We start from the raw sequence: 23893 nt of genomic DNA on the forward strand, positions 1-23893 counted from the left end.
TAAGGGTTATCTGCAATGTGGAGCTTGAAACAGTATCAGTGAACTTTACATATTCTGTCACACCAAAGTCCATTGGTCTATCTAGTATTTTGCATTGATCTTTAACTCATACATGATGTCAAAATATTGTCAGTTCAGTCAGTAGCTCAGACGTGTCCAACTCTCTGTGACCCCATGGACTGCAGCAAGCCAGGACTCCCTGTCCATCACCAACTCCTAGGGTTTACTCAAATTCACGTCCATTGAGTCAGTGATACCATCCAACCATCTCATCCTCTGTCGTCCCCTTCTCCTCCTGCCTTCAATCTTTCCCAGCATTGTGGTCTTTTCAAATGAGTCAGTTCTTCACATCAGGTGGCCAAAGTATTGGAGTTTCAGCTTCAGCATCAGTCCTTCCAATGAATATCCAGGACTGGTTTCCTTTAGGATGGACTGGTTGGATTTCTTTGCAGTCCAAGGGACTCTCAAGAGTCTTCTCCAACACCACAGTTCAAAAGCATCAATTCTTCAGCGCTCAGCTTTCTTTATAGTCCAACTCTCACATCCATACATGCTGCTGCTGCTAAGTCACTTCAGTCGTGTCCGACTCTGTGCGACCCCATGGACGGCAGCCCACCAGGCTCCTCCGTCCATGGGATTTTCCAGGCAAGAGTACTGGAGTGGGGTGCCATTGCCTTCTCCATCCATACATGACTACTGGAAAAACCATAGCTTTGACTAGCTGGACCTTGGTTGGTAAAGTAATGTCTCTGCTAATATGTTGTCTAGGTTGGTCATAACTTTTCTTCCAAGGAGCAAGCATCTTTTAATTTCATGGTTGCAGTCACCACCTGCAGTGATTTTGGAGCCCTCCCAAAAAATAAAGTCTGTCACTATTTCCCCATCTATTTGCCATGAAGTGATGGGACCAGATGCCATGATCTTAGTTTTCTGAATGTTGAGTTTTAAGCCAACTTTTTCACTCTCCTCTTTGACTTTCATCAAGAGGCTCTTTAGTTCTTCTTCACTTTCTGCCATAAGGGTGGTGTCATCTGCCTATCTGAGGTTATTGATATTTCTCCTGGCCATCTTGATTCCAGCTTGTGCTTCATCCAGTTCAGCATTTCTCATGATGTACTCTGCATATAATTAAATAAGCAGGGTGATAATATATAGCCTTGATGTACTCCTTTCCTGATTTGGAATCAGTCTGTTGTTCCATGTCCAGTTCTAATGGTTGCTTCCTGACCTGCATACAGATTTATCAGGAGGCAGGTCAGGTTGTCTGTTACTCCCATCTCTTTAAGAATTTTCCCTAGTTTGTTGTGATCCACACAGTCAAAGGCTTTGGTGTAGTCAATAGAGCAGATGTTTTTCTGGAACTTTCTCGCTTTTTCGATGATCCAACAGATATTGGCAATTTAATGTCTGGTTCCTCTGCCTTTTCTAAATCCAGCTTGAACATCTGGTAGTTCATGGTTCATGTACTATTGAAGCCTGGGTTGGAGAATTTTGAGCATCACTTTGCTAGGGTGTGAGATGAATGCAATTGTGCAGTAGTTTGAGCATTCTTTGGGATTGCCTTTCTTTGATTGATCATTAAAAAAATACTGGTTTCTGACTTGTGAAGATCTTCCACCTATTTATACTTTCACTCATGTGTCTGTTAGTTGCTCAGTCATGTCCAACTCTCTTCGATCCCATGGGGTGTTGCCCACCAGGCTCCTCCATCCATGTGATTTTCCCGGCGAGAATACTGGAGCGGGTTGCCATTTCCTTCTCCAACTTTTAATCATACAATATTGAAAAAATCACATTTGCTAATATGATCACTGGTAGCATCAGAAAACTCTAACTACTGGAAAATGTCAAGTTCACAGCAGTGGACACAAGTTTTCCAAAATTCTAATTTTGCTTGAAAGTTCAAATTCCACTATCAGTGACAAATAGTGTCAGCTCTTTTCCTTGTAGTGACAGGCTTACTTGTTTATTTTTGAGAAAATATCTGTCAAATACCCAAGTCCGAATAACCATAATTTTTCCATCAGTTGTCTTTTTAAGTAAAAAAGGTCTTCTATTTTTAAAAGTATGGCTAGTGTAGCATGCAATTTAGATAATCACACAACTGCTTTTCCTCAAGGCAACCACTGGACTTAAAGTGTGCAAGAGAAGTGATTTATGTATACAAGTACTTAAGAGTCAAGATATAATAAGATTAATATTTTTTAACTGCTTCTTCAAGGACACTGTTAAGTAAAACTTTTTTTTTTTTTTGAGTGCCTGGTAGTGAAGAGTATAGGGACTGCTAGTACAGCTTGGTGCTATGATTTGTGCTAACATGCCAGAAATTTTATTCACTACTGCTTTTGCACCTTCAGTGCAAATGCCAACACAGTGAAAAAGGCGTGTAATTCAGGGGCTAAACCTAAAACACAACCCCTCCTACAAACTTGTAAGGTGGGGTCCACTTAGGTGATCACAAGGGTGGTATTTCCCACCTTAGCCTTCTTTGTCCAGATGTAATACAGCCTCATGCCATTTGGCACTCACTCAGATATCATGCTACTACCTAGGTACACTGCAGAAGCTTAGCAAGTCAGCTTGCAAGGACTAACACCACTAGAGCCACCTACAATATTACAGACTTAATGACTTCTAAGAAGGTGAGTGGAGTAAGCCACAACACTAATATTCCACTCTGCATTGCTTGATGTGATAAAATAAGTCTATATATATTTTGTGTGTGTGTGTGTGTGTGTGTGTGCATGCGTGCTAAGTTGCTTTAGTTGTGTCCAACTCTTTGCACCCTACGGACTATAGCCTGCCAGGCTCCTCTGTCCATGGGATTCTCCAGGCGAGAATACAGGAATGGGTTGCCCTGTCCTCCAGAGGATTTTCTCAACCAAGGGATCAGACCCGCATCTCTTATGTCTCCTGCATTGGCAGGCGGATTCTTTAACCCTAGCACCACCTGGGAAGCTCACGTGTGTGTGTGTGTACACACTATATACAGGTTTACAAGACATATATATACATATATATATGGTATATGGACTTCCCAGGTGGCACTGTGGTAAAGAACCCACCTGCCAATGCAGGAGATGCTGGAGACACAGGTTTGATCCTTGGGTCAGGAAGATCCCCTGGAGGAGGGCATGGCAGCCCACTCCAGTATTCTTGCCTGGAGAATCCCCATGGACAAAGGAGCCTGGTGGGCTACAGTCCATGGGGTCACAAAGAGTTGGACACAACTGAGTGACTTAGCACGAACGCATATATGGTATATATACTTGTATATACTTTATATATACCATATAGCCATCCATATATACTATTAAATCATCAAAAAGGGAATATTTTTATAGCAATTACAGATGTCAGTCACCACACAGTATTAACATTTTTCTTTGAAACTAGTACATAGTAAGTACTATATGTGTTGTGAAATAAATATGTTTCAAGCACTAATCTAAGGACAAAGCTCAGTTTAGTCTCAGTTTTCTGAGGCAGATTTAGCATAAAAAAGCCCATTCACTGCAATTAAGAATGAATCAGAACATAAACAGCTGCAGCTGGATTTTTCAATTAGTGTGGTACAGGGCTTAAAATCAGAGTAGAAGTTGAAGCCAGTCTTCACTCTAAGAAATACACCTCCAAATTCCAGAGTCTTCAAAAGTCTTGAGGAGAGGCCTTCTATGCTTACTTCCATTCTAAACATTTTATTTAATTAGATTTTCCCTTCCATCCTCCTTGACTTCCTCTCCATCTGATGTAGCTTCACAAAGTCCATCCAACTAGTTACTATTACATTTAGAGTAAATTATATTACTTTCAACAAAGCGTTAGATTTTTTTTTTTGTATTAGTGTAGATATAAAGGGCATCTTTGTTGTTGTTTAGTCGCTGAAGTCACATCCGACTTTTTTGCGACCGCATGGACTATAGCCCACCAGGCTCCTCTGTCCATGGGATTTCCCAGGCAAGAATACTGGAGTGGGTAAAGTGCATCTCACACACTGTTAATACTCTCATTATTGATACCTAATGTTTCATTAAAATAAGGGGGAAACATTTAAGTACAAATCTAGGACATTCTATGTTCTGGGGCAATGTGCCAGGGTCCATTTGTTCCGGAGTGGGATAAATGCTAAAAGTTGCAAGGTACCATCAAAAGTTTATTTACATGCATTGTCTGCTTGTTTCCCACACAAATATATTCTGTGTTTAAAATGTATAAAGCTGAGCCAGGCCTTCTCACGCTGTTTGCAGTAAAATATGGCTTACCACGTCTCTCCGAGGAACCCCTGACAAATAGGCTCTTGTTGTCCAACTTTCACTCTACTGAGGGTAATGATTCAGTGGTTCAGAAGGTTAATTCCTGGAGATAGCGTTGTCTTTGGCTTGAACAGATGTTGGTAGTGCTTTAATGTGGTTATCAAACTAGGCTGCCCTTCATTCTTTGCTCTCGGGAGCCCAGGGCTTTGTTCCACAAGGCATTCCAGCCCCCCTCTATGGAGATCCAGCAAAGCTGAACATACCACAGCATTACTCCTGCCAGCACAGGCTCCTCTGGGGTCACTGTGGATACTGACAATATACAGCACTGAAACTGATAATGACAGACTTGATCTTTAAAAGATCTGTAAATATTTGTAAGTGCATAAAGATTTGGAATGTCTTTTGATGCCCCGATTCAAAAATCTGTAAAACTCCTTACTCATTAGATGTTCAGATTCCTCAATAGCTCCACAGTCTGGCCTCTAAATGGTTTACTATATACCCTAATATCTTTTTGGCCATATCCATCTCCAAATTGTCTGGAATGATTGCTTGTATAATTAGGATGTATAATTGGGATGTTCATGCCCATCACATGGAATCAACATTGGGAAAGAGTTCAAATACCCAACATGTTCAATTTTGCTGGTGCTCATTTGTAGTGATAAATCCACTGTCACAAGCTGAGTAGAAGAGAAAATCCCCAAGCCTAGGAGAGATCTCTTTCGCCACAGCATGGATTCCTATTTTTCTAGCAAACTGCTATCAGTACAACACCATTGAAATGGTGGCATCCCAGTAGCCCAGTGCATTTCAAAATCAAACTGTGGTAGTTGACAACTTCTTATGTGTCCAAGCACTGCATAGGAAGAAATAAAACAATGTCCTGCTCTTACAGAACTCAGTCATGCCGAGGAGCCCAGAGTCACATCCGGAAAGCACTCAGAAGTAATCAGTACTAGGAGGATGATGACTTAGTGCCATAATTAATGGTATAGTTCTGGACAGCAAATGCCTCAGGATGCCAGGAAGGAGAGAAGATGACAACAGTGACTTATATTGATGTTCGACACAACTTAATTGAGGTCTTCCTCTGACCCAGACCCAAGTTAAGCATGGTGGTGGTGGTGGTGGTTTAGTCGATAAGTTATGTCTGACTCTAGTGACCCCAAAGCCTGCCAGGGTCCTCTGTCCATGGAATTCTCCAGGCAAGAATACTCGAGTGGGTAGCCATTCCATTCTCCAGGGGATCTTCCTGACCCAGGGATCAAACCTGGGTCTCTTGCATTGCAGGTGGATTCTTCACCATCTGAGCCACCAGGGAAGCCCCAAGTTAGGTGCTGGGGATATAAAGATAAGTAAAAGACATAGTTGTTCTCAAGGAGCTGGCAATGCTTTGGTGGAGACAGACCTGGAAACCGCTCATTTCAACAGACAAATAAGGGTTAAACAGAGGGCTGTACAAAATACAGGAGGACCTGAGGAGGAAGTCAGAAGAATTCTCACAGAGAAGTGTGCATCATGCAGGGCTCTGAAATGCAATTAAGAGTTCTTCAGGGTAATAACGGGAGGCAGTAACTAGAAGAGGAGCTCAGCAGTGTGAAGCCTACTTAGGCTTCTTAGTAAAGTGAGAGACTTTGAGTTACTGAAAGTAAATGATGTTCAAAGAGATTAACTCTTAAGGTCCCACCACTGGGAAATGATAAAAAGAGGCCTCAGGTTCACATCCACCTGACTCTGCTGTGATGAGCCCTGCCTTCACAAAGATTTGGAAACAAATACAGGTCAACTCAGGACATTCATATCATCTTTGAGCAGTATAAATTGGTAATAAATTCACTTCCATGTAAGATATAAACAACCTGCAAAATCCCAGAGAGAGGGAATCTACTTAAGATTTTGCATATTTAGTTGCAAGAATGCTAACTTTCAACGTTGAGGGTTTTTTTGGCCACACCACGTGGCATGTGGGATCTTAGTTTCCCAACCAGGTACTGAACCACTACCCCCTCCAGTGGAAGCATGCAGTCTTAACCACTGGACCACCAGAGAAGTCCCACTTTCAACATTTGTAAGATTACTTTAGATACCTTTGGATATGGCTAAAGGAAAAGATATATATATATATATATATATAAAAGTGTTAGTCACTTAGCCATGTCCAACTCTTTGTGACCCCATGGACTGTAGCCCCCCAGGCTCCTCTGTTCATGGACTTCTCCAGGCAAGAATACTGGAGTGGGTTGCCATTTCCTTCTCCTGGGGGTCTTCCTGACCCAGGGATTGAACCTGGGTCTCCTGCATTGCTATTATACACCCACTATTCCCTGGCGGCTCAGATGGTAAAGCATCTGCCTACAATGAGGGGGACCGGGGTTCAATCCTTGAATCAGGAAGATCGTCTGGAGAAGGAAATGGCAACCCACTCCAGTACTCTTGCCTGGAAAATCCCATGGACAGAGGAGCATGATAGGCTACAGTCCATGGGGTCGCAAAGAGTCAGACATGACTGAGCGACTTCACTTTCACTTTCATATCTGTATCTATATCTATATGTGACTCACTTTGCTGTACAGCAGAAACTTACACAAAATTGTAAATAAACTATACTCCAATGAACTTTTTTTTAAGTGGAGGGACTGGTCAAGATTCTCCCTGGGTTCCACTACATTCTGGCTCTCTAGTCTTCTACAGCTTTAAATAGATTTGGTTCTCATGGGGACTGTGGCCCCCCAGGGGGAATTTACCAAAAAAAAATTGAAGAGTTGTTACAGGGACTGGGTGAGTCACTATTGGCATTTAGCAATTGGAGACCAAGAAGGTAGACATAACCTCATATGACAAAGAGCTGTCCTGCATCATATATGACATTTTTCACCCCAGGATTTACTGAGGTATAATTCACAAATAAAGCTTCATATATTTAAAGTGTATAGTGTAGTGATTTGATATACATATATACTGTGAAATGATTAACGCAATCAAGTTAATTGATATATCCATCAGTTCACAGAGTTACTTTCTTTTTCTTTCTTTTTTTGGAAGATGGGAGTAAGAACACTTAAGATCTACTCTCTTAGCAAATTTCAATATACAATTCAATATTGTTAACTACAGTTTGCACATTGTCCATCAGATCCCCAGAACTTCATCTTATAACTGGAAGTTTGTACCCTTTAATCAAACTCTCCCCATTTCCCCCATCCCCAGCTTATAGTAACCACCACCCTAATCTCTGTTTCTAGGAACTCATATATTTTAGATTTCACATATAAGTGAGATCATACAGTATTTGTTTTTCTCTGTCTGTCTTCTTTCATTTAGCAAAATGTCCTCCAGGGTCATCCATGTTCTCACAAATGATAGGATGTTCTTTTTAATGGCTGAATAATATTCCATTATTTATACAGATATGAGAGATATAGAAAATCAATCATCTTCTTTATCCATTTATCCACTGACAAACACTGAGGTCCAGAGAGTTTAATGTCACTTGTGCAGCTCAGAACTGGCCACGCAGAGACTGAAAGCAGATCATTCTGTTTCCAGAGAACATGTTCCTGGCTGCCACACTCAACCCACACAGCCTGGAACTTAGGGCAGAAAGAGAAGCTAGAACCCGATTTTGAAACAAAACTTCTATTTCCAAAACCCAACCTGTTTCTCCTTTGCTGACTCTCGAAAGGGGCTGGATGACAATTTTGCAATGTGTCTATCTGAACAACCTCTTAAGGGGTTAAAAGAAAAGTAGTTCCATGATATGTTTTCTATAAAATCAAACACCTGAAGTAATTTGGGGTTCTTTTTTTTATTCCCATAGAATTAGCTGATGGGCTGTTGGCACCATTTAAACTGACCCATGACTCTTGTGATTCCATGCCCATGATTCAAAATCAAAAGGAACATAAAAGAGAAGCAATTTTGAGAAAAGGTATTTCTGAGTTCAGTTAAATTAGCCATCTCTGAGTTTTGAGAAAGGACAAGAAGTAGAGTGGAAGTGAGCCATCCACTGCAGAACTCCAAGGGGCACCAGAAGTGTTGTATTGTGCTCTAGGGGTGCCAGTCATGTACAGTACATGGAAATGATGCCCACTGGAGTTAGCTGTGACATGTGACAGCCTTACATAAGCTTTAAAAATCCTGGCTCCAATGATGACCCTATTTGTGAGACAGCAAAAGAGACACAGATGTAAAGAACAGACTGTTGGACTCTGTGGGAGAAGGCGAGGGTGGGATGATTTGAGAGAATAGTATTGAAACATGTATATTACCATATGTGAAATAGATCGCCAGTCCAGTGTCGATGCATGAGACAGGGTGCTCAGGGCTGGTGCACTGGGATGACCCCGAGGGATGGGATGGGGATGGAGGTGGACGGGGGTTTCAGGATAGGGAACACAAGTACACCCATGGCTGATTCATGTCAATGTATGGCAAAAACCACCACAATATTGTAAAGTAATTAGCCTCCAATTAAAACCCCCCAAAATTTTTTAATTAAAAAAAAAGAAAAGGCAGAGGAACCAGAGATAAGTTAAAAAAAAAAAAAAAAAAAAAGCCTGGCTCCTGGGCAGGATTGAATCCATGTATTGTGAAGCCTAGGGCCTAATCAATTGAGGGTGGCCTTCTTATAAGGGATGAATATTTATAAATAAAAAACAAGGTACAGGCATGCATTCACCAAAAGATGTACTACAACATTCCTAGTATATATTTCTGATAGCCTCAAGCTAGTATCTCCTCAAATTGATCAAGGATAGTATAGTCTCAAATTGGAATACTATACAGCAGTGAAAAAATGACAAGTTACTGATATATGTAACAATAAGGATGAACCTCGCGACTGGCGCATTAAGCGCAGGCGGCTGCGACTGGCGCACTAAGCACGGCCGAAAGGAGATACCCCACGTCCGAGGTCAGGGGCAGAAGCCAGGAGGACCCCATGCCCGAAGGGCGGCAGCCAAGAGGAGTTACCACACGTTCGAGGTCAGGGGCAGCAGCCGAGAGTGCCAGGCTGCGACGGTGCAGGAACGGCTGAGGAGAGCTACCCTGCGTCCGAGGTCAGGGGCGACGACGAGAGGAGTTACCCCGCATCCGAGGCCAGGGGTGGCGGCCTGGAGGAGCAACTTCACTCACGAGGCCAGGGGCCGCGGCCAGGAGGACCAACCGCATGCACAAGGAGTCCTGGCTGTGCGGGCATAGGAGGGCCTGGAGGAGCTATCCCACAGAAGGGCGGCAGTGAGGAGATACCCCTCGTCCAAGGTAAGGAGCAGCGGCTGTGCTTTGGTGCAGCAGCCGTGAAGAGATACCCCACGCCCAAGGTAAGAGAAACCCAAGTAAGACGGTAGGTGTTGCAAGAGGGCATCAGAGGGCAGACACACTGAAACCATACTGACAGAAAACTAGTCAACCTAATCACACTAGGACCACAGCCTTGTCTAACTCAGTGAAACTAAGCCATGCCCGTCGGGCAACTCAGGATGGGCAGGTCATAGTGGAGAGATCTGACAGAATGTGGTCCACTGGAGAAGGGAACGGCAAACCACTTCAGTATTCTTGCCTTGGGAACCTCATGAACAGTATGAAAAGGCAAAATGATAGGATACTGAAAGAGGAACTCCCCAGGTCAGTAGGTGCCCAATATGCTACTGGAGATCAGTGGAGAAATAACTCCAGAAAGAATGAAGGGATGGAGCCAAAGCAAAAACAACACCCAGTTGTAGATGGGACTGGTGATAGAAGCAAGGTTCGATGCTGTAAAGAGCAATATGGCATAGGAACGTGGAATGTTAGGTCCATGAATCAAGGCAAATTGGAAGTGGTCAAACAAGAGATGGCAAGAGTGAATGTCGACATGCTAGGAATCAGTGAACTCAAATGGACTGAAATGGGTGAATTTAACTCAGATGACTGTTATGTCTACTACTGCGGACAGGAATCCCTCATAAGAAATGGAGTAGCCATCATGGTCAACAAAAGAGTCCGAAATGCAGTACTTGGATGCAGTCTCAAAAATGACAGAGTGAGCTCTGTTCATTTCCAAGGCAAACCATTCAATATCACAGTAATCCAAGTCTATGCCCCAACCAGTAACTCTGAAGAAGCTGAAGTTGAATGGTTCTATGAAGACCTACAAGACCTTTTAGAACAAACACCCAAAAAAGATGTCATTTTCATTATAGGGGACTGGAATGCAAAAGTAGGAAGTCAAGAAACACCTGGAGTAACAGGCAAATTTGGCCTTGGAACACAGAATGAAGCAGGGCAAAGACTAATAGAGTTTTGCCAAGAAAATGCACTGGTCATAGCAAACACCCTCCTCCAACAACACAAGAGAAGACTCTACACATGGACATCACCAGATGGTCAACGCCAAAATCAGATTGATTATATTCTTTGCAGCCAAAGATGGAGAAGCTCTATACAGTCAACAAAAACAAGACTGGGAGCTGACTGTGGCTCAGATCATGAACTCCTTATTGCCAAATCCAGACTTAAATTGAAGAAAGTAGGGAGAACCACTAGACCATTCAGGTATGACCTAAATCAAATCCCTTATGATTATACAGTGGAAGTGAGAAATAGATTTAAGGGCCTAGATCTGATAGAGTGCCTGATGAACTATGGAATGAGGTTCATGACATTGTACAGGAGACAGGGATCAAGACCATCCCCATGGAAAAGAAATGCAAAAAAGCAAAATGGCTGTCTGGGGAGGCCTTACAAATAGCTGTGAAAAGAAGAGAAGCAAAAAGCAAAGGAGAAAAGGAAAGACATAAGCATCTGAATGCAGAGTTCCAAAGAATAGCAAGAAGAGATAAGAAAGCCTTCTTCAACGATCAATGCAAAGAAATAGAGGAAAACAACAGAATGGGAAAGACTAGAGATCTCTTCAAGAAAATTAGAGATATCAAGGGAACATTTCATGCAAAGATGGGCTCGATAAAGGACAGAAATGGTATGGACCTAATAGAAACAGAAGATATTAAGAAGAGATGGCAAGAATACACAGAACTGTACAAAAAAGATCTTCACGACCCAGATAATCACGATGGTGTGATCACTGACCTAGAGCCAGACATCCTAGAATGTGAAGTCAAGTGGGCCTTAGAAAGCATCACTACGAACAAAGCTAGTGGAGGTGATGGAATTCCAGTTGAGCTATTCCAAATCCTGAAAGATGATGCTGTGAAAGTGCTGCACTCAATATGCCAGCAAATTTGGAAAACTCAGCAGTGGCCACAGGACTGGAAAAGGTCAGTTTTCATTCCAATCCCAAAGAAAGGCAATGCCAAAGAATGCTCAAACTACTGCACAATGGCTCTCATCTCACACACTAGTAAAGTAATGCTCAAAATTCTCCAAGCCAGGCTTCAGGAATATGTGAACTGTGAACTTCCTGATGTTCAAGCTGGTTTTAGAAAAGGCAGAGGAACCAGAGATCAAATTGCCAACACCCACGGGATCATGGAAAAAGCAAGAGAGTTTCAGAAAAACATCTATTTCTGCTTTATTGACTATGCCAAAGCCTTTGACTGTGTGGATCACAATAAACTGGGGAAAATTCTGAAAGAGATGGGAATACCAAACCACCTGACCTGCCTCTTGAGAAATTTGTATGCAGGTCAGGAAGCAACATTTAGAACTGGACATGGAACAACAGACTGGTTCCAAATAGGAAAAGGAGTATGTCAAGGCTGTATATTGTCACCCTGCTTATTGAACTTATATGCAGAGTACATCATGAGAATCCCTGGACTGGAAGAAGCACAATCTGGAATCAAGATTGCCGGGAGAAATCTCAATAACCTCAGATATGCAGATGACACCACCCTTAGGGCAGAAAGTGAAGAGGAAGTAAAAAGACTCTTGATGAAGGTGAAAGAGGAGAGTGAAAAAGTTGGCTTAAAGCTCAACATTCAGAAAACGAAGATCATGGCATCCGGTCCCATCACTTCATGGGAAATAGATGGGGGAAACAGTGGAAACAGTGGAAACAGTGTCAGACTTCATTTTTTGGGGCTCCAAAATCACTGCAGATGGTGACTGTAGCCATGAAATTAAAAGACGCTTACTGCTTGGAAGGAAAGTTATGACCAACCTAGACAGCATATTGAAAAGCAGAGACATTACTTTTCCAACAAAAGTCCATCTAGTCAAGGCTATGGTTTTTCTGTGGTCATGTATGGATGTGAGAGTTGGACTGTGAAGAAGGCTGAGCGCAGAATTGATGCCTTTGAACTGTGGTGTTGGAGAAGACTCTTGAAAGTCCCTTGGACTACAAGGAGATCCAACCAGTCCATTCTGAAGGAGATCAGCCCTGGGATTTCTTTGGTAGGAATGATGCTAAAGCTGAAACTCCAGTACTTTGGCCACCCCATGCGAAGAGTTGACTCGTTGGAAAAGACTCTGATGCTGGGAGGGATTGGGGGCAGGAGGAGAAGGGGACGACAAAGGATGAGATGGCTTAATGGCATCACTGACTCAATGGACATGAGTCTGGGTGAACTCCAGGAGTTGGTGATGGACAGGGAGGCCTGGCGTGCTGCTATTCATGGGGTCTCAAAGAGTCTGACATGACTGAGTGACTGAACTGACTGAAGGATGAACCTCACACATTTGAGTAAAAGAAGCCAGAGATGAAAGAGGACAAATTGGATGATTTCATCTGAAAACATGGGAAAACCGTCTGTGCTGTTAGAAACCAGGCTAGTGGCTATCACTGGTGCACAGTGATGGGATCAGAGCCACTGCAGGATTTCTGGGTGCTGGTTTATGATTTTTAATCTAATGCTGATTAGCCAGATAATGTTGTTGTTGTTGTTTAGTCACTCAATCATGTCCAACTCTGTGACCCCATAGACTGCACCACACCAGGCTTTCCTGCCCTCCACTATCTCCTGGAATTTGCTCAAACTCATATCCATTGAGTCCGTGATATCATCCAAGCATCTCATTCTCTGTCGCCCCGTTCTCCTGCCTTCACTCTTTCCAAGCTTCGGGGTCTTTTCTAATAAGTCAGCTCTTATCCAGACATATTAGTTTATAAAAATACTTTGAGTTTATGACATGTGTACTTTTCTTCAATTTTTTCAATCTTTTTTTTTTTTTTTTTTAAAGATAGAAGACCTTGGTTGAGGCCTATGTTCCAATTCACCACAGTCCCGGGACTATGAGTAAGATGGGGACACATCTCTTTCAGTGCCCACCATCTATATCAATCCCAGGAACAGACTCTGCTAGGTGCACACAGGCTGACCTTTGGACAAGGGCTCTGGTGAACCCTACCTGTGTCTTAGGCTCCCTGTTTCCCAAGGCTTCTAGCTGAAGCATCTCTCTTAGGCCTGCCCCTACCCAGAAAGTCCCCTTCATTCTGAGTTTTCTGAGCCTTGTCTTCATACCATCCCCCACTTGCTGAAATCAATGTTCATGTGTTCCATGGTCCCTCCCCTCAGACCTCTCCTTTCTGTCCTCGGGGATCTCTGAAGATAAAGCCAGAAGTAACAGGTAGAGCCAGTGGTGGGGACTGAGGATGCCTGGCTGACCGGGAGGAGTTTTCAATGCAAACACCAAGACCAACAAGAGCTGGCACTAACAGCTACCTATATGTCACACATTGTAATAAGTGTTTTATAAGCATTAACTCAACACTCACAATAACCCTCTGAGGCAGTTGTTATTATTATCACCATTTTCCAAATGAGGAAACTGAGTCTCAGATAAATAAAATGGTTTACTCAAGTTGACACCGTTATTGAGTACACCGGATGAATGAATACATCTGTGTGGATCTGTTTGCATCTGCGTATTTGCAGATGTTTGGAATTGGCATGTAAGTCTCTCTGTATGTGCTTGCATGTGTGTATATATCTGTGTCAGCCCAGTTAGTCAATGTGGCAGGGTTGACATTGGAATAATCATAGCCAGTATTTACTGAGTGTTTTTAATGTGCCTAGCACTATGCTAAGCACCTTGCACACAGTGCCTCATTCAATCCTACCCGTGAAGCAGATGGAGTTTCCTGTTTAAGAATACTCTCTGGAACCAGGCTGCCTGCATTAGAATCCCAGCTCTTCTGCTTACTAGCTGTGTGATGCTGGGCAAGCCACTTACCCTCTCTGAAACTTACTTTTCTCTGTAAAATGAGTGTAGCCATACCTCCTACTTCAGAAGGCTACTGGGAGGATGAAATGAGAAAGTACATAGAAAACATTTATTAACAAAACAGTGCCTGGCACACAGTAAACACCATATGAATGTTTGCTAATACTCCCAATTTAAAGATTAGTACACTGAAACTCTGAAAGGTTGAGTCTGACTTTGTAACAATAATAAAAACATAACAGCTTCCATTTATGAAGTGTTTAGTGTGTGCTAAGTAGGCCCTTTTCATACATTATAATATAGACATGCATATACATACATATTTTACATATGCTTGTACATATGTTATATAAACATACATTTTAAAATTACAAAATTAAAAGGTTAAAGGACTTGAAAAAAAGGGAATTATAACTATGAGGGGGAGGGGTGATGGACATGTTAAGTAGCTTGATCGTGCTGAATAGTTCACAATGCATACATGTGTTCACAAGTTGTACACCTTGAGTATATACAACTTTCAATTCTTAGCTCTACCTCCATAAATCTAACCTGCCCAGGGCTACACAGCTCTAAGTGGGCAATGCAGGCCTGGTCTGCGTGAGGCCTGAGCTGGTACACTCAACCACCTTGCACTAATATGGGGCTGTGTTATGTCAGCACATGCTTGTGCCTGTCTTTGTCTGTGATCTACATGCAAGGAACTATAAATGCGCATAGCTCTCAGCTTCTGTAGTGTAGGTGTCTGTATGTCCCTGTGAAACATTATTCTGGTCCTTTCCTCACATGTTCTTCTCCAGTACAACCAGCAGAGGGGGCTCAGAAATTTTTTTCTCATGTTGAAGAAGTTAAGAGTATATACAATATTAAAAACAGATTCCTTTGAAAAATGCCAGTTCTTGAAGGGGATACCTATGGTCTATGACCAGCTCTTCATACTCTGAAGACAGAACATAGGCAGACACTCAGACGTGGCATCTTTCATGGTCAGGGCCATTTCTGTCTAAGAAGCAGTCACCTAGCTCCCAGAGAAGGCTAAACCACTGAGCTGCTGAGCATCACTTCTGTCTGTCTTGTGACACTCTCTGTGGCCACTCACTGCCTTCTGGCTACCAAGACCTACCACAGCTACTTCATGACCCACCAGGAACCCCAAGTTCTCCTTCCTTCCTCCCCACGCTCCTGTCTTCCTTTGGCTGGCTGTTCAGATGTAATGAGACTGACAGTGACAACACCCACAAGGCCAGGTTTCATCTCATTTAGACCTCCCAGCCCACCTAGGAGGCCAGAAGCATTATTTTACCCTCCTCATTTAGAAAAAGAGAAATTGAGACTCAGAGTGGAGAATGCTTTGCCTAATGTCACACTGTCAAAAGGAGCAGAAAAAGAAATCAATTTGAAATCAGTAAGAAATCAGTTTCCTGTGAATCCAAAACCTACTCTCCCTTCCACTATGCCAATCATTGGGGCTACAATTGGAACTCACATTATAACAGGCTCCTTATCTTGACTAACTCCTACACCTGAAATTCTCCAATATGAATATGCATCAAAATTACCTGAGCATATTATTTCAGAAAAAAAAAACAAACAAAACCCACAAAAGTCACAGGGCCATCTGTTTCTATAGCAGGCCCAGGAACTTGTCTGTGTAATAAAGACTTCATGTAACTTCTTACACAGGTGGTCCCCTGGCCACACTAAAAGAAAACCAGTCCTCTTAACAAGGCCCACCACAAGTTCTTGACCAGCCAACTCAACAAAGCTTCAGAATGGTTACAAAACCGTAGTGACCATTGATGGAGTACCTGCCACATGCCAGGCACATTAGGTCTGCGATCTATTCTGAGTTCATTTTTGTGAAAGTTATAAGGTCTGTGTCCAGGTTCTTTTTTTTTTTTTAATGGATATCCAGTTATCCCAGCACCATTTGTTGAAAAGACTGCCCTTTCTCCATTGAATTGCCTTTGCTCCTTTGTCAAAGAATAGTTGACTGTCTTCAGGTGGATCTATTTCTGAGCTCTGTATTCTGTTCCATTGATCTATTTGTCTATTCTTTCATCAGTACTATACTGTCTTCATTACTGCAGCTTTATAGTAAGTCTTGAAGTCATTAATAGAAGCCTAAGTCCAACTTTGTTCTTCCTCAGTATTTAGTTGGCTATTTTAGGCCTTTTGCCTTTTCATATAAACTCTGGAATGAGTTTGTCGATATCTACAAATAACTTGCTGGAATTTTCACTGGGACTGCACTGAATCTATAGATCAAGTTGAGGAGAATTGACATCTTAATAATACTGAGTCTTTCAATCCATGAACATCAAATATCCTTCCGTTTATTTAGATCTTTTTTTTTTATCAGAGTTTTGCAGTTTTCTACATATAGATCCTGCAAGCATTTTGTTGGATTTATATTGAAGTATCTGAATTTTTGTGCTACTGTACAATAAGTGGTATTGAATTTGAATTTTTAATTCCAATTGTTCATTACTAATATACAGGAAAGACATGACTTTTATGTATTAATGTTGCATCCTGTGACTACCTTTTAGTTTCAGAGGGTTTTTTTTTTTTTTTTGGCTGTGTTGAGTCTTTGTTGCTACACAGGGTTTTCTCTAGTTGCAGCCAGCAGGGGCTATTCTCTACTTGCAGTGTGTGCGCCTCTCATTATGGTGGCTTCTCTTGTTGCAGAACATGGGCTCTAGGGCACATGGGCTTCAGTAATCGTAGCACATGGGCTCAGTAGCTGCAATTCCTGGGCTCTAGAGCGCAGGCTCAGTAGTTAGGGCACATGGGCTTGGTTGCCCTGCAGCATATGGGATCGTCCCAGATCAGGGATTGAACCTGTGTCTCCTGCACTGGCAGGAAGCCACGAGGGAAGCCCTTCGAGAGCTTTTTTTTTGTCAATCCTTTGGGATATTCTACACAGATGATTACTCATCTACAAAGACCCAGGCACTTTCAGTTCAGTTCAGTCCCTCAGTTGTGTCCGACTCTTTGCAACCCCATGAATCGCAGCACACCAGGCCTCCCTGTCCATCACCAACTCCCAGAGTTCACTCAGACTCACGTCCATCGAGTCAGTGATGCCATCCAGCCATCTCATCCTCTGTCCTCCCCTTCTCCTCCTGACCCCAATCCCTCCCAGCATCAGAGTCTTTTCCAATGAGTCAACTCTTCGCATGAGGTGGCCAAAGAGTTTCAGCTTCAGCATCATTCCCTCCAAAGAAATCCCAGGGCTGATCTCCTTCAGAATGGACTGGTTGGACCTCCTTGCAGTCCAAGGGACTCTCAAGAGTCTTCTCCAACACCACAGTTCAGAAGCATCAATTCTTTGGCGCTCAGCTTTCTTCACATTCCAACTCTCACATCCATACATGACTACTGGAAAAACCATAGCCTTGACTAGACGGACCTTTGTTGGCAAAGTAATGTCTCTGCTTTTCAATATGCTATCTAGGTTGGTCATAACTTTCCTTCCAAGGAGTAAGCGTCTTTTAATTACTCCATAAACTTGTGCAAATTAAACATCATATTTCTAAATAATCAACAGGTCAAAGAAGAAATTCAAGGGAAACTAGAAAATACGAGATGAATGAAAATGAAAATACAACATATCAAAACTTATGGGATGCAACAAAAGCAGGGAGATTAATCTTCCAAATGCCTACAGTACACACAAAAAAGAAAGATCTCAAATCATTAACCTAACCTGCCACACCTTAGAAAAGTAAGCTTAAAGCAAAAGAACAAAGAAAATAAAGAGAAATTTAAAAGAAAATAAACAAAATTTTAAAATAGAAAACAATAGGTAGAGAAAAATCAACAAAACCAAAAGTCGTTTTTTAAAAAGATTAACAAAATTGACAAAACTTCAGCTAGACTGATCATGACAAAAAGAGAAAAAACTCAAATTACAAAAATCAGGAATGAAAGTGAGGATGTTGCTACTGCTCTTACAGAAATAAAAAATAATAATAAAATACTATGAACAATTGTATGTGAACAATTAGATAACCTAGATGAAATGGAAAATCCCTAGAAACACAGAAACTATCAAAACCGACTAAAGGGCCACTCTCACCTTCTGAGATGACCCACACTCAGTCTGTGGGGAGTGTTTCTCTGTAAATAACCCACCTCTTAACTTACAAAAATAAAATGACTCACTTAAGAAGACATAGAAAATCTGAATACACTTCAAGATAAGCAATCTCTCAAAAAATGTAAGTGTGCTCAGTTGTGTCTGACTCTTTTAACTCCGTGAACTGTAGCCTCCTCTGTCCATGGAATTTTCCAGGCAAGAATACAGGAGTGGGTTGCCATTTCCTCCCCCAGGGGATCATCCTAATAACACAAGTAACAGATTCAGTCAGTAGTCAAAAACTTCCAATAAGGAAAAGCCTAGACTAGATAAATTCACTGGTAAAATCCATTAAACATTTAAAGAATAATTAACACTAATCTTTCTTAATTTCCTTCTAAAATAGAAGAGTAGGAACACTAACATGAAAATAATATCACCCTGGTACAGCACTAAGCAAAGAAGTCACAGGAAAACTACAGATGCAAAGTCTTCAACAAAATACTTGAACATCAAACCCAGAAGCATATAAAAAAGATTATACACCACATGATGTTGACCAATGTTGGGTCAACATATGAAAATCAATCAATGTAATACATCATATTAAAACACATATGATAAAACACATATGATAATCTCAATAGATACAAGAAAAAAAAACTTGATAAAAATCTAAAACCCTTTCATGATAAAAAACTGTTAACTGTCAACAAACTAGGAATAAGAAGAAAACTTCCTCAAATTGATAAGGAGCATCTATGAAAAACCCAGAGCTAACATCATACTTAAGGGTGAATGATTGAATGTTTTCCCCCTAAGATTGGGAACAAGACAAGAATCTTTGCTCTTGTCAAACTGCACTGAAATTCAGGGCACTTAAACAAGAAAAAGGAAGGAATAAAACTATCTCTACTCACACATGACATGATGTTATATATAGTATACCCTGAAGAATCCATACCAAAGACAAAACAACTTCTGAATGCTGGCAGAAGGCATCAGGCACCCAGAAAGGCAGCCCATTGTCTTCAAAAGGAGATGGAGAAGTCTTGAGGCTACTGTAAGAATAAGACTGAAAACCAGAGGCAGGAGGCTTAAGTGCAAATCCTGAGAACACCATAGAACTCCTGACTCCAGGAAACTTTAATCAATAGGTGCTCATCAAACGCCTCCATACCTACACTGAAACCAAGCACCACCCAAGGGCCCACAAGTTCCAGAGAAAGACATACCACACAAATTCTTCAGCAACACAGAAACATAGCCTTGAGCTTAAATATACAGGCTGCCCAAAGTCACACCAAATCCATAGACATCTCACAACTCATTACTGGCCACTTCAGTGCACTCCAGAGAGAAGAAATCCAGCTCCACACACCAGAAAACCAACACAAGCTTCCCTAACCAAGAAACCTTGACAAGCCACATGTCCAACCCCACCCACAAGGAGGAAACACCACAATAAACAGGAACCACAAACTGCCAGAATACAGAAAGGCCACCCCAAACACAGCAATCTAAACAAGATGAAAAGGCAGAGAAATACCCAGCAGGTAAAGGAACAGGATAAATGCCCAGCAAATCAAACAAAAGAGGAAGAAATAGGGAATCTACCTGATAAAGAATTCCAAATAATGAGAGTGAAAATGATCCAAAATCTTGAAAACAAAATGGAGTAACAGATAAATAGCCTGGAGACAAAGAACGAGAAGATGCAAGAAATGTTTAACAAGGACCTAGAAGAAATAAAAAAGAGTCAATATATAATGAATAATGAAATAGTTGATATCAAAAGCACTCTGGAGGGAACCAACAGTAGAATAACGGAGGAAGAAGACAGGATTAGTGAGGTAGAAGATAGAATGGTAGAAATAAATGAATCAGAGAGGATAAAAGAAAAACGAATTAAAAGAAAGGAGGACAACCTCAGAGACTTCTGGGACAATGTTAAACGCCCCAACATTCGAATCATAGGAGTCCCAGAAGAAGAAGACAAAAAGAAAGGCCATGAGAAAATACTTGAGGAGATAATAGTTGAAAACTTCCCTAAAATGGGGGAGGAAATAGTCACCCAAGTCCAAGAAACCCAGAGAGTCCCAAACAAGATAAACTGAAGGCAAAACACCCCAAGACACATATTAATCAAATTAACAAAGATCAAAAACAAAGAACAAATACTAAAAGCAGCAAGGGAAAAACAACAAATAACACACAAGGGGATTCCCATAAGGATAACAGCTGATCTTTCAATAGAAACTCTTCATGCCAGAAGGGAATAGCAGGACATACTTAAAGTGATAAAAGAAAATAAGCTACAGCCCAGATTACTGTACCCAGCAAGGATCTCATTCAAATATGAAGGAGAAATCAAAAGCTTTACAGACAAGCAAAAGCTGAGAAAATTTAGCACCACCAACCAGCTCTCCAAAAAATGCTAAAGGATCTTCTCTAGACAGGAAACACAGAAAGGGTGTATAAACTCTAACCCAAAACAATAAAGTAAATGGCAATGGGATCATACTTATCAATAATTACCTTAAATGTGAAGATATTTTTTTTGTACAGTTCTGTGTATTCTTGCCACCTCTTCTTAATATCTTCTGCTTCTGTTAGGTCCATATCATTTCTGTCCTTTATCGAGCCCATCTTTGCATGAAATGTTCCCTTGATATCTCTAATTTTCCTGAAGAGATCTCTAGTCTTTCCCATTCTGTTGTTTTCCTCTATTTCTTTGCATTAATTGCTGAGGAAGGCTTTCTTATCTCTTCTTGCTATTCTTTGGAACTCTGCATTCAGATGCTTATGTCTTTCCTTTTCTCCTTTGCTTTTTGCTTCTCCTCTTTTCACAGCTATTTGTAAGGCCTCCCCAGACAGCCATTTTGCTTTTTTGCATTTCTTTTCCATGGGGATGGTCTTGATCCCTGTCTCCTGTACAATGTCATGAACCTCATTCCATAGTTCATCAGGCACTCTATCAGATCTAGGCCCTTAAATCTATTTCTCACTTTCACTGTATAATCATAAGGGATTTGATTCAGGTCATCCTGGAATGTGAAGTCAAGTGGGCCTTAGAAAGCATCACTACAAACAAAGCTAGTGGAGGTGATGAAATTCCAGTTGAGCTATTTCAAATCCTGAAAGATGATGCTGTGAAAGTGCTGCACTCAATATGCCAGCAAATTTGGAAAACTCAGAAGTGGCCATAGGACTAGAAATGGTCATTTTTCATTCCAATCCCAAAGAAAGGCAATGCCAAAGAATGTTCAAACTACTGCACAATTGCACTCATCTCACATCCTAGTAAAGTAATGCTCAAAATTCTCCAAGCCAGGCTTCAGCAATACGTGAACCATGAACTTCCTGCTGTTCAAGCTGGTTTTAGAAAAGGCAGAGGAACCAGAGATCAAATTGCCAACATCCACTGGATCATGGAAAAAGCAAGAGAGTTCCAGAAAAACATCTATTTCTGCTTTATTGACTATGCCAAAGCCTTTGACTGTGTGGATTACAATAAACTGTGGAAAATTCTGAAAGAGATGGGAATACCAGACCACCTGACCTGCCTCTTGAGAAATCCGTATGCAGGTCAGGAAGCAACATTTAGAACTGGACATGGAACAACAGACTGGTTCCAAATAGGAAAAGAAGTACGTCAAGGCTGTATATTATCATCCTGCCTATTTAACTTATATGCAGAGTACATCATGAGAAACGCTGGGCTGGAAGAAGCACAAGCTGGAATCAAGATTGCCGGGAGAAATCTCAATAACCTCAGATATGCAGATGACACCACCCTTATGGCAGAAAGTGAAGAGGAACTCAAAAGCCTCTTGATGAAAGTGAAAGTGGAGAGTGAAAAAGTTGGCTTAAAGCTCAACATTCAGAAAACGAAGATCATGGTATCTGGTCCCACCCTTCATGGGAAATAGATGGGGAAACAGTGGAAACAGTGTCAGACTTTATTTTTCTGGGCTCCAAAATCACTACAGATGGTGACTGAAGCCATAAAATTAAAAGACACTTACTCCTTGGAAGGAAAGTTATGACCAACCTAGATAGCATATTCAAAAGCAGAGACATTATTTTGCCAACAAACGTTCATCTAGTCAAAGCTATGGTTTTCCCTGTGGTCATGTATGGATGTGAGAGTTGGACTGTGAAGAAGGCTGAGAGCCGAAGAATTGATGCTTTTGAACTGTGGTGTTGGAAAAGACTCTTGAGAGTCCCTTGGACTGCAAGGAGATCCAACCAGTCCATTCTGAAGGAGATCCGCCCTGGGATTTCTTTGGAAGGAATGATGGTAAAGCTGAAACTCCAGTACTTTGGCCAACTCATGTGAAGAGTTGACTCATTGGAAAAGACTCTGATGCTGGGAGGGATTGGGGGCAGGAGGAGAAGGAGACGACAGAGGATGAGATGGCTGGATGGCATCACTGACTCGATGGATGTGAGTCTCAGTGAACTCTGGGAGTTGGTGATGGACAGGGAGGCCTGGCGTGCTGCGATTCACAGGGTCGCAAAGAGTCGGACACGACTGAGCGACTGAACTGAACTGAACTGAACCTTAAATGGAAATGGGTTGAATGCCCCGACCAAAAGACAAAGACTGGCTGAATGAATACAAAAACAAGACCCTTATATATGTTGTCTACAAGAGACCCACCTCGAAACAAGGGACACATACAGACTGAAAGTGAAGGGCTAGAAAAGGATATTCCACGCAAATGGAGACCAAAAGAAAGCAGCAATAGCAATATTCATTTCAGATAAAATAGACTTTAAAACAAAGGCTGTGAAAAGAAACAAAGAAGGACACTACATAATGATCAAAGGATCAATCCAAGAAGAGGAAATAACAGTTATAAACATATATGCACCCAACATAGGAGCACCGGAATATGTAAGACAAATGCTAACAAGTATGAAAGAGGAAATTAACAATAACACAATAATAGTGGGAGACTTTAATAGCCCAATCACACCTATGGATAGATCAACTAAACAGAAAATTAACAAGGAAACACAAGCTTTAAATGATACAATAGACCAGTTAGACCTAATTGATATCTATAGGACATTTCACCCCAAAACAATGAATTTCACCTTTTTCTCAAGTGCACGCGGAACCTTCTCCAGGATAGATCATATCCTGGGCCATAAATCTAGTCTTGACATATTAAAAAAAAAAAAAAAAACGGAAATCATTCCAAGCATCTTTTGTGACCACAATGCAGTAAGATTAGATGTCAATTACAGGAGAAAAACTATTAAAAATTCCAACATATGGAGGCTAAACAACATGCGGCTGAATAACCAACAAATCACAGAAGAAATAAAAAATAAAAATATGCATAGAAATGAATGAAAATGAAAACACAACAACTCCAAAACTATGGGACACTGTAAAAGCAGTGCTAAGGGGAAGGTTCACAGTAATACAGGCTTA

The sequence above is a fragment of the Bos indicus x Bos taurus genome, chromosome X (genome assembly GCF_003369695.1).
Source record: "Bos indicus x Bos taurus breed Angus x Brahman F1 hybrid chromosome X, Bos_hybrid_MaternalHap_v2.0, whole genome shotgun sequence".
Lineage (NCBI taxonomy): Eukaryota > Metazoa > Chordata > Mammalia > Artiodactyla > Bovidae > Bos > Bos indicus x Bos taurus.